Source organism: Drosophila ananassae (genome assembly GCF_017639315.1).
Source record: "Drosophila ananassae strain 14024-0371.13 chromosome 4 unlocalized genomic scaffold, ASM1763931v2 tig00000073, whole genome shotgun sequence".
In the NCBI taxonomy this organism is placed as follows: Eukaryota; Metazoa; Arthropoda; class Insecta; order Diptera; family Drosophilidae; genus Drosophila; species Drosophila ananassae.
In genome coordinates, this window is record NW_025319042.1 from 1,025,140 (window position 1) to 1,032,741 (window position 7,602).

The 7,602-nt window shown below is 36.5% G+C and overlaps 1 non-coding gene across 1 annotated transcript; it reads left to right on the forward strand.

Moving 5' to 3' along the window:
- The first annotated feature begins 7,113 nt into the window (after window positions 1-7,113).
- Trnas-gga lies at window positions 7,114-7,200 on the forward strand. The gene has a single exon. It is a non-coding gene; the product is annotated as a tRNA-Ser (tRNA).
- The last annotated feature ends 402 nt before the right edge of the window (window positions 7,201-7,602 follow it).

Genomic DNA, 7,602 nt, shown 5'->3' on the forward strand with positions numbered 1-7,602 from the left:
AAATGTTTAAATTTGATCCTTTATTATTAGCTCGAATTCAGTTTGCCTTCACAATAGGCTTTCACATTATATTTCCTGCTTTCACGATCGGGCTTGCAAGTTTTCTAGCCTTTTTGGAATGGTGTTGGCTTAAGACTGGTGATACACGTTTCCGTGATGTTTATAAATTCTGGATCAAGATTTTTGCCGTTGCTTTTGGCATGGGAGTGGTATCTGGAGTTGTAATGTCATATCAACTTGGTACCAATTGGTCGATTTTTTCTGACCGCATAGCCAATGTTCTCGGCCCTCTATTTTCCTTTGAGGTTTTAACAGCCTTTTTTCTGGAGGCATCTTTTTTGAGTATTATGCTATTTGGATGGAATAGAGTAAGTTCTCGTATGCACTTTGCTTCTACTTGTATTGTTGCAGTGGGAACGCTTATTTCAGCTTTTTGGATTATTGCGGCCAACAGTTGGATGCAAACACCCGCTGGATTCACGATTGGTGAGAATGGTCTCCTATATCCAACCAATTGGTTAGAGATTATTTTTAATCCTTCTTTCCCTTATCGCTTTATTCATATGGTAACAGCAGCCTATCTTACAACAGCTTTTGTGGTTGGTGGTGTAGGAGCATTTTATCTTTGGAGAAAACGACATGCTCCTCAAGCAAGAATTATGCTTGGTATGGCAACCATTATGGTAGCTTTAGCTGCACCATTTCAGCTGTTCATGGGAGATAGGCATGGATTAAATACACTAAAGCATCAACCTGCTAAGATTGCTGCAATGGAAGGTATATGGGAAACCGAAAAAGGGGCTGGCTTACTTTTATTTGCTTATCCGGATCAGCAAAATGAAATTAATCACTACGAGATAAAAATTCCTAATCTTGCCAGCTTGATCTTAACACATGATTTTTTAGGAGAAGTAAAAGGATTAAAGGAATGGAAAAAAGAAGATAGACCACCTGTAGTATGGGTATTCTGGTCCTTCCGTATAATGGTTGGAGTTGGAATTTTAATGATCATAATTGGGTCAGTAAGTGTTATACAGTATCTTCGTGGCAAATTATTCCAAAGTTGTTTCTTACATGGATGGTGGATATCAATGATGCCGTCTGGGTTCATAGCGTTACTTGCAGGTTGGTTTACTACTGAAATTGGCCGTCAACCTTACACTGTATATGGAATTATGCGCACAATTGAATCATTTTCATCTGCGATTACCGGTCCTCAGGTTGCATGGTCTTTGATTGCATTTATCGTTATGTATACCCTTATATTTGGAGCAGGTAGTTACTATATTCTGAAACTTATATGCAAAGGAATTCCTGTCATTAAAGAAGAAGATCAATTTTATAAACACGGTATTGGAGCTTCAGTGATTGATGCTGGTACATCTGGAAAGGACAACAATCATGTTTGATTTTTCTTCCTTAATTAATTTACCCCTAATCTGGGGATTACTAATTGCCATAGCTGTTTTACTGTATATTTTAATGGATGGGTTTGATTTAGGTATTGGTATTTTACTTCCTTTTGCACCGTCAGATAAATGCCGTGATCACATGATAAGCTCAATTGCACCATTTTGGGATGGAAACGAAACATGGTTGGTACTAGGTGGTGGAGGGTTGTTTGCTGCTTTTCCTCTTGCATATTCAATATTAATGCCTGCTTTTTATATTCCAATCATTATTATGCTGCTTGGCCTTATAGTGCGCGGAGTATCCTTTGAGTTTCGTTTTAAGGCAGAAGGAAAATACAGGCGATTATGGGATTATGCCTTTCATTTTGGGTCACTTGGTGCTGCATTTTGCCAAGGCATGATTTTAGGTGCATTTATACATGGTGTAGAAGTAAACGGACGCAACTTTTCTGGTGGCCAATTTGATTGGGCAAGTGCTTTTAGTGTAATGACAGGCATTGCTGTGATATTTGGATATGCACTTTTAGGTTCTACATGGCTCATAATGAAGACAGAAAATATAACACAAGAATGGGCACGCAAGGTTGCTTCTTATACGCTTGGTTTTGTAGGTATTTTCATGGGACTAGTGAGTGTAGTGACACCATTTTTAAATGAACGTATTAAAAACTTTTGGTTTAGCATGCCAAATTTTTATTATTTATTTTCTATTCCATTACTCACATCTTGGCTATTTTTCATGCTGTGGTTTGATCTTCAGAATACTAAACGGGAGTACCGTCCATTCTTTCTCAGTATTGCTATTTTTTTTATGGGATATTTAGGTTTAGGAATTAGTATCTACCCATGGATTATACCTTTTCAATATACCATTCTGGATGCAGCCGCTTCTGGGCCAAGTTTATCTTTAATGCTCATTGTTATAATACCGCTTTTACCAATCATTTTAACTTACACTGGTTATTGCTATTATGTCTTTCGTGGAAAATCAAATTATGAACACACATATTAAGGAGTTAGTGACCTTATGGTTAAAACGTTACCCTTAAATCAAGCAGTCGTTCAGGCAATGGCGTCAACTCAAGAACCTTCATTAGCAAACCCTCCTATGGATTTTCTGAAAAGTTTTTGAGTATATTGTATTTTTAATTTGTAGAATAAGTTTTTTTCCTTTTTGCATGCTAACCAAAAAGGGTTCTGTCATCCTTCTTGTCATATAAGTAGCTTGACGCGGGCATTCAGTTTTCTTTATAATTTTCTTTGTGAAAGAACAAAAATGCTTATTTGTAACCATAGCTGGCTTACCAAATGCTGGGAAGTCTACATTAATTAACAGCATCATAGGCAAGAAAATTGCAATTGTCACCCCTAAAGTGCAAACAACAAGGACGCAAATAAGGGGTGTTGCAACATGCAACAACACACAAGTTGTCTTTACTGACTCCCCAGGAATTTTCTCAGCAGAAACAAAACTTGAAAAAGCTTTAGTCAAATCTGCATGGTCGGCAGTTAAGGATAGTGACATCACTTTGTTGCTTGTTGATGTAAGCAATTATTTGAAAAATATAGAAAGAATTAAGACTATATTTATGCGGCTGCAGCGCACAAAAGGCAGATGCATTTTGGTTATCAATAAAACTGATTTGGTAAAAAGGCCTGAATTAAAGATGGCGCATGAGCATCTGAATTTGCTTTATAAATTTGAAAAGGTTTTTATGATATCAGCATTAAAGAATGATGGACTTTCTGATTTGATGAATTACTTGTCTGAAGTTGCATCGGTGAGCCCCTGGTTTTATGAAGAAGATCAAATAACCGATTCCTCGACAAATTTTTTATCAGCAGAAATTACGAGAGAAAAATTATTCTTGAACTTGCGTGAAGAATTGCCATACTCTACAGCTGTTATAACTGAACAATTTGAGGAAAAAAAAGATAAGAGTTTAGTCATCAAACAGATCATATTTGTGTTGAAAGATAGTCATAAAAAAATAGTACTAGGAAAAGATGGCAGTAATATTAAAAAAATTAATATCGAAGCGCGTGCTGAACTAGAAAAATTATTTGAGTGCAAGGTACACCTCTTTTTATTTGTGAAAGTGCGACCTTGGATCGACCGTCCGGAGGAGTATATAGGCAATGCTTAATTCTTTATTGGTATTTGATATTGAAACTATACCAGATGTAAATTCCTGCAAAAATTTACTCAATATTAGTGATGATAGTAGTGTAGAAGAGAAGAGGGATGCATTAACAAAATATCATCTTGAAATAACAAACGGGCAAAACTCTTTTCTGCGTCAGCCTTTTCACCTTGTTGTAGTTATTAGTTTTTTACTTTGCAATATAAGCTACCAGAGTGGTTATGAGGTGTTCACACTGCAAGAAATAAGATCTGGAGGCACACTAAATTCCAGTGAAAAGGAGCTAGTGAAAGGATTTTTTAACTACATATCAGAGAAAAAGCCAAGATTAGTTTCGTTCAACGGACGCACTTTTGATATACCAGTGCTGAAGTATCGTGCTATGGTCCATGGCATTCAAGCAGAATATTTTCATAAAGCTGGCGATAAGTGGAATAGTTACAATCAGAGATATAGCAGTGATTGGCATTGTGATTTGCTTGAATCCCTCTCTGATTTTGGAGCTTCTGCGAGAGTAAAAATGAACGAAGTTTGTGCAGCATTTAATCTTCCTGGTAAGATTGGAGTTGATGGGTCACAAGTTATGGGCTTATACGATAGCGGCAAGATACAAGAGATTCGAGATTATTGTGAAACAGATGTAATTAACACTTATTTGATTTACTTAAGGTTCATGCATCATCAGGGAAGGATTACTACTGAAAGCTACAACAAAAGTGTGGAAGAGCTACTTTTAGAGTGCGAAAAAAAAGAATACCTAAAGAAATTTAAAGAAGAATGGCAAATAACTTGTGGTGGAAAAATTTTACTTCCATAGAATAAATAGTCGAGTTATAATGCACTAACAAGCGAACCTCTGTACTAAATTTTGGTTAATATACACGTTGAGCATATTAAGAAAGTTGCTTTTAAGGTATTGCATTTTACTTTTATTTTCGTTATAAGGTTGCTTTAAGTTGAATTTTCAACATTTTTATACTATTTACATTTAAGATATGATTTCGAAATTTTTTGGGGGCACTTCATGAAAAAGTCTATGTATACTAGAACTGCTCTAGTTTCTTTATTAACTTTATGTTCTTTCAGCAGTTTTGCAGCTGACTTTCCTGATGAGAGTATGAAGGAAATAAAAAAGCAAGAGAGCACAAAAACTTCTGGAAAAACAGAAGTTATGAAAACATCAAATAAAAAACTGAAAGAAAAGATGGACAGAATATGTAATGCTGATCCAAGAAAAAAAGCTGAAGAGCTTAAGAAAAAAGAGGAGCTAAGATTAGCAGCCGAGCAGAAGAAAAAAGAGGAGATCAGGCTAGCAAATGAGAAAAAAGCAAAGCTTATAGAGGATTCAAAAGCGAAAGCTCTAAACGCTAAGAATTCTAATATAGAAAAAGGTAAAGTTTCAAAAACTAAGCGTTCTAAAACTAAGAATGCTAAAGTTGAAGCTAAAGATGTAAAGAAGGATATAAAAGTTGTTAACAAAAATACAGAGGAAAAAGGTAAGGCAAGTCCTGTTGTTTCAGTTGGTGGAGTTGATATTATCGATACCAATCAAGGGCAAAGTAATTTAAGAATAACTTTTGGTGGTGTTGTTGATGCTCAAGGTTATGGCAAAGCTGGACCAAGTGGCGCAGATTATAAACGTTATAACGTTATGCCAAACAGATCTACAGAGTATTATAATGCCACTCCAGATATAACAAAAGGAGCAAATCCAATATTCTATGAAGGAATAGGAAATATTGGTGATTACAGCAACGATATGGGTATGATTGCTGATGCAATATTGCACCTCAGAGCAGAAAATAAGAATGAAGATTTAGGTCTTCTTTATGGTGCTGACGTGCAGTTTCATGTCCCAGTGACCGAAGGTAAGGGAGCTTCACAGGGTGTTTATGCTGCAAAAGGCAGAAGTGCGCATGTGTTTGTTAACTCAAAATATGGTGACGTGAAGCTTGGTTACCAATTTGGTCCTGAGGCTCTGATGAGGCTTGATGCAACAAGAATTGCGACTGTTGACGGAGCTGCAGATAGTGACTGGTTCAGAAAAGTGAACTTAGAAGGAAGCGCTGCTAGCTTTCCATTTTATGTAACACCACGTCTTTACACTGAAAGTTTTTCGAGTGAAAGTGAAAAATTCTCTTTCCGTATGGCAGGGAAATATAACAAAGGCGTTATGACTACACTGCCATTTAGAGTTGCTTACTACTCACCAAATTATATGGGCGCAAGATTTGGAAGTAATGGGATTCACTGACTATGATGAAGACTTAAATATTGATAATATACTCTATAAATCTTCAAGTGGATTTACAGCCAGTAGTATAATATTAAACAGCAATTTAAAGACTGATAATTTGGAAATTGAGGGAATATTAAATAGTGTTGATATCAAAAAAAACAAGAAAGGAAAGCTAACTTCGAGCGGAGCCGAAGTTTATATACCCTTGCAGTTCAGTCGCAGTCCGCTAGGTGGCGCCACGCATCTTATATTATTAGATATGTAGCGGATCGTATATAGTTGGCCGATCCTTATGAAATTTGGCATATCGAATTATTTTGCCAAAAGAGTAATCTGTACCAAATCCCATCTTTCTAACTTAAAAAACACCAAAGTTATGGCATTTCCGATCAATCAGTTATATGGCAGCTATAGGATATAGTCGACCGATCCCGGCCGTTCCGACTTATATACTGCCTGCAAAGGAAAGAAGGGTGTGTGCAAAGTTTCAACTCGATAGCTTTAAAACTGAGAGACTAGTTTGCGTAGAAACGGACAGACGGACAGACGGACAGACGGACAGACGGACAGACGGACAGACGGACAGACGGACAGACGGACATGCTCATATCGACTCAGGAGGTGATCCTGATCAAGAATATATATACTTTATAGGGTCGGAGATGTCTCCTTCACTGCGTTGCACACTTTTGACCAAAATTATAATACCCTCTGCAAGGGTATAAAGATGTTTTATCAGGAAAGTACGACTTTGCAAATATTGAGATATTTCTTGTGAATTATAAAGACTTGACCCAGGGAACAATGAATCTACATTCAGGAATTTTTGGTAAAGTGACATTAAGTAGTGGAAGATTTATTGTTGAAATTAGAGGGCTTTCAGCAAAGCTTGAGAGAAGCATAGCAGAATTATACTCTCCTGCATGCAGAGCACAATTTTGCGATGATAAATGTAAAGCCGATACTAAAAAATTTAGTAAAATAAGTACAATCACTAAAGTAATAGACGAAAGAAGATTTGAAGACACGAATTTAACTGAGAGTGATGAATATTATAAGCACGGAGTAGTAAAATTCTTTGGCTCAATAGCGTTTGAAGGTGTAGTAAAAGAATATAAAAATAAAGTAGTTACGTTGTTTACTTCGCCTCCATACCAAATTTTTGCTGGAGATAAATATTCAATACTCGCAGGTTGCGATAAAACATTTCCAACTTGCAGAAGCAAGTTTAACAATACTGTGAATTTTCGTGGTGAACCCTATATACCAGGTTTTTATATTGTTTAGCAGTACAATTTTCAATATTATGAATAAGCATGGAAAGGTGGCTGAGTGGTCTAAAGCACACGCTTGGAAAGCGTGCACATATGAAAATATGTCGGGGGTTCGAATCCCCCCTTTTCCGTATGTTACTTCTAGAATAGAATAAAACCCCCGGTCGCGCACACAACTGTACGAACATTGTAATATGGTACAATGTTACAACTATGCGGTGGTAATTTACGATAAATTCATGTAGCCATTTCAAATTTAGCCATACCAATGTCAGTAAATTGATTAAGCAAATAACACTTGAGTAGCAGTTCCTTCCCACGATTAATTTCAGATTTGTTCCGAAAATTAAACCCGAATGTTTGTTTCAGTCGCGAGAAAAAACTTTCTACATAAGATCTTTTTCCGTAGTTTGTTTGCCTTTTCCACCTCTTCATTCCATCTTCGCTGTATGACTTTATTAGTCTAATTGCAGCATTTCTCTCTACCATACTTTGGATGCTCTGCTGCATTGTTTTTTTGGAGGAATTTTTGT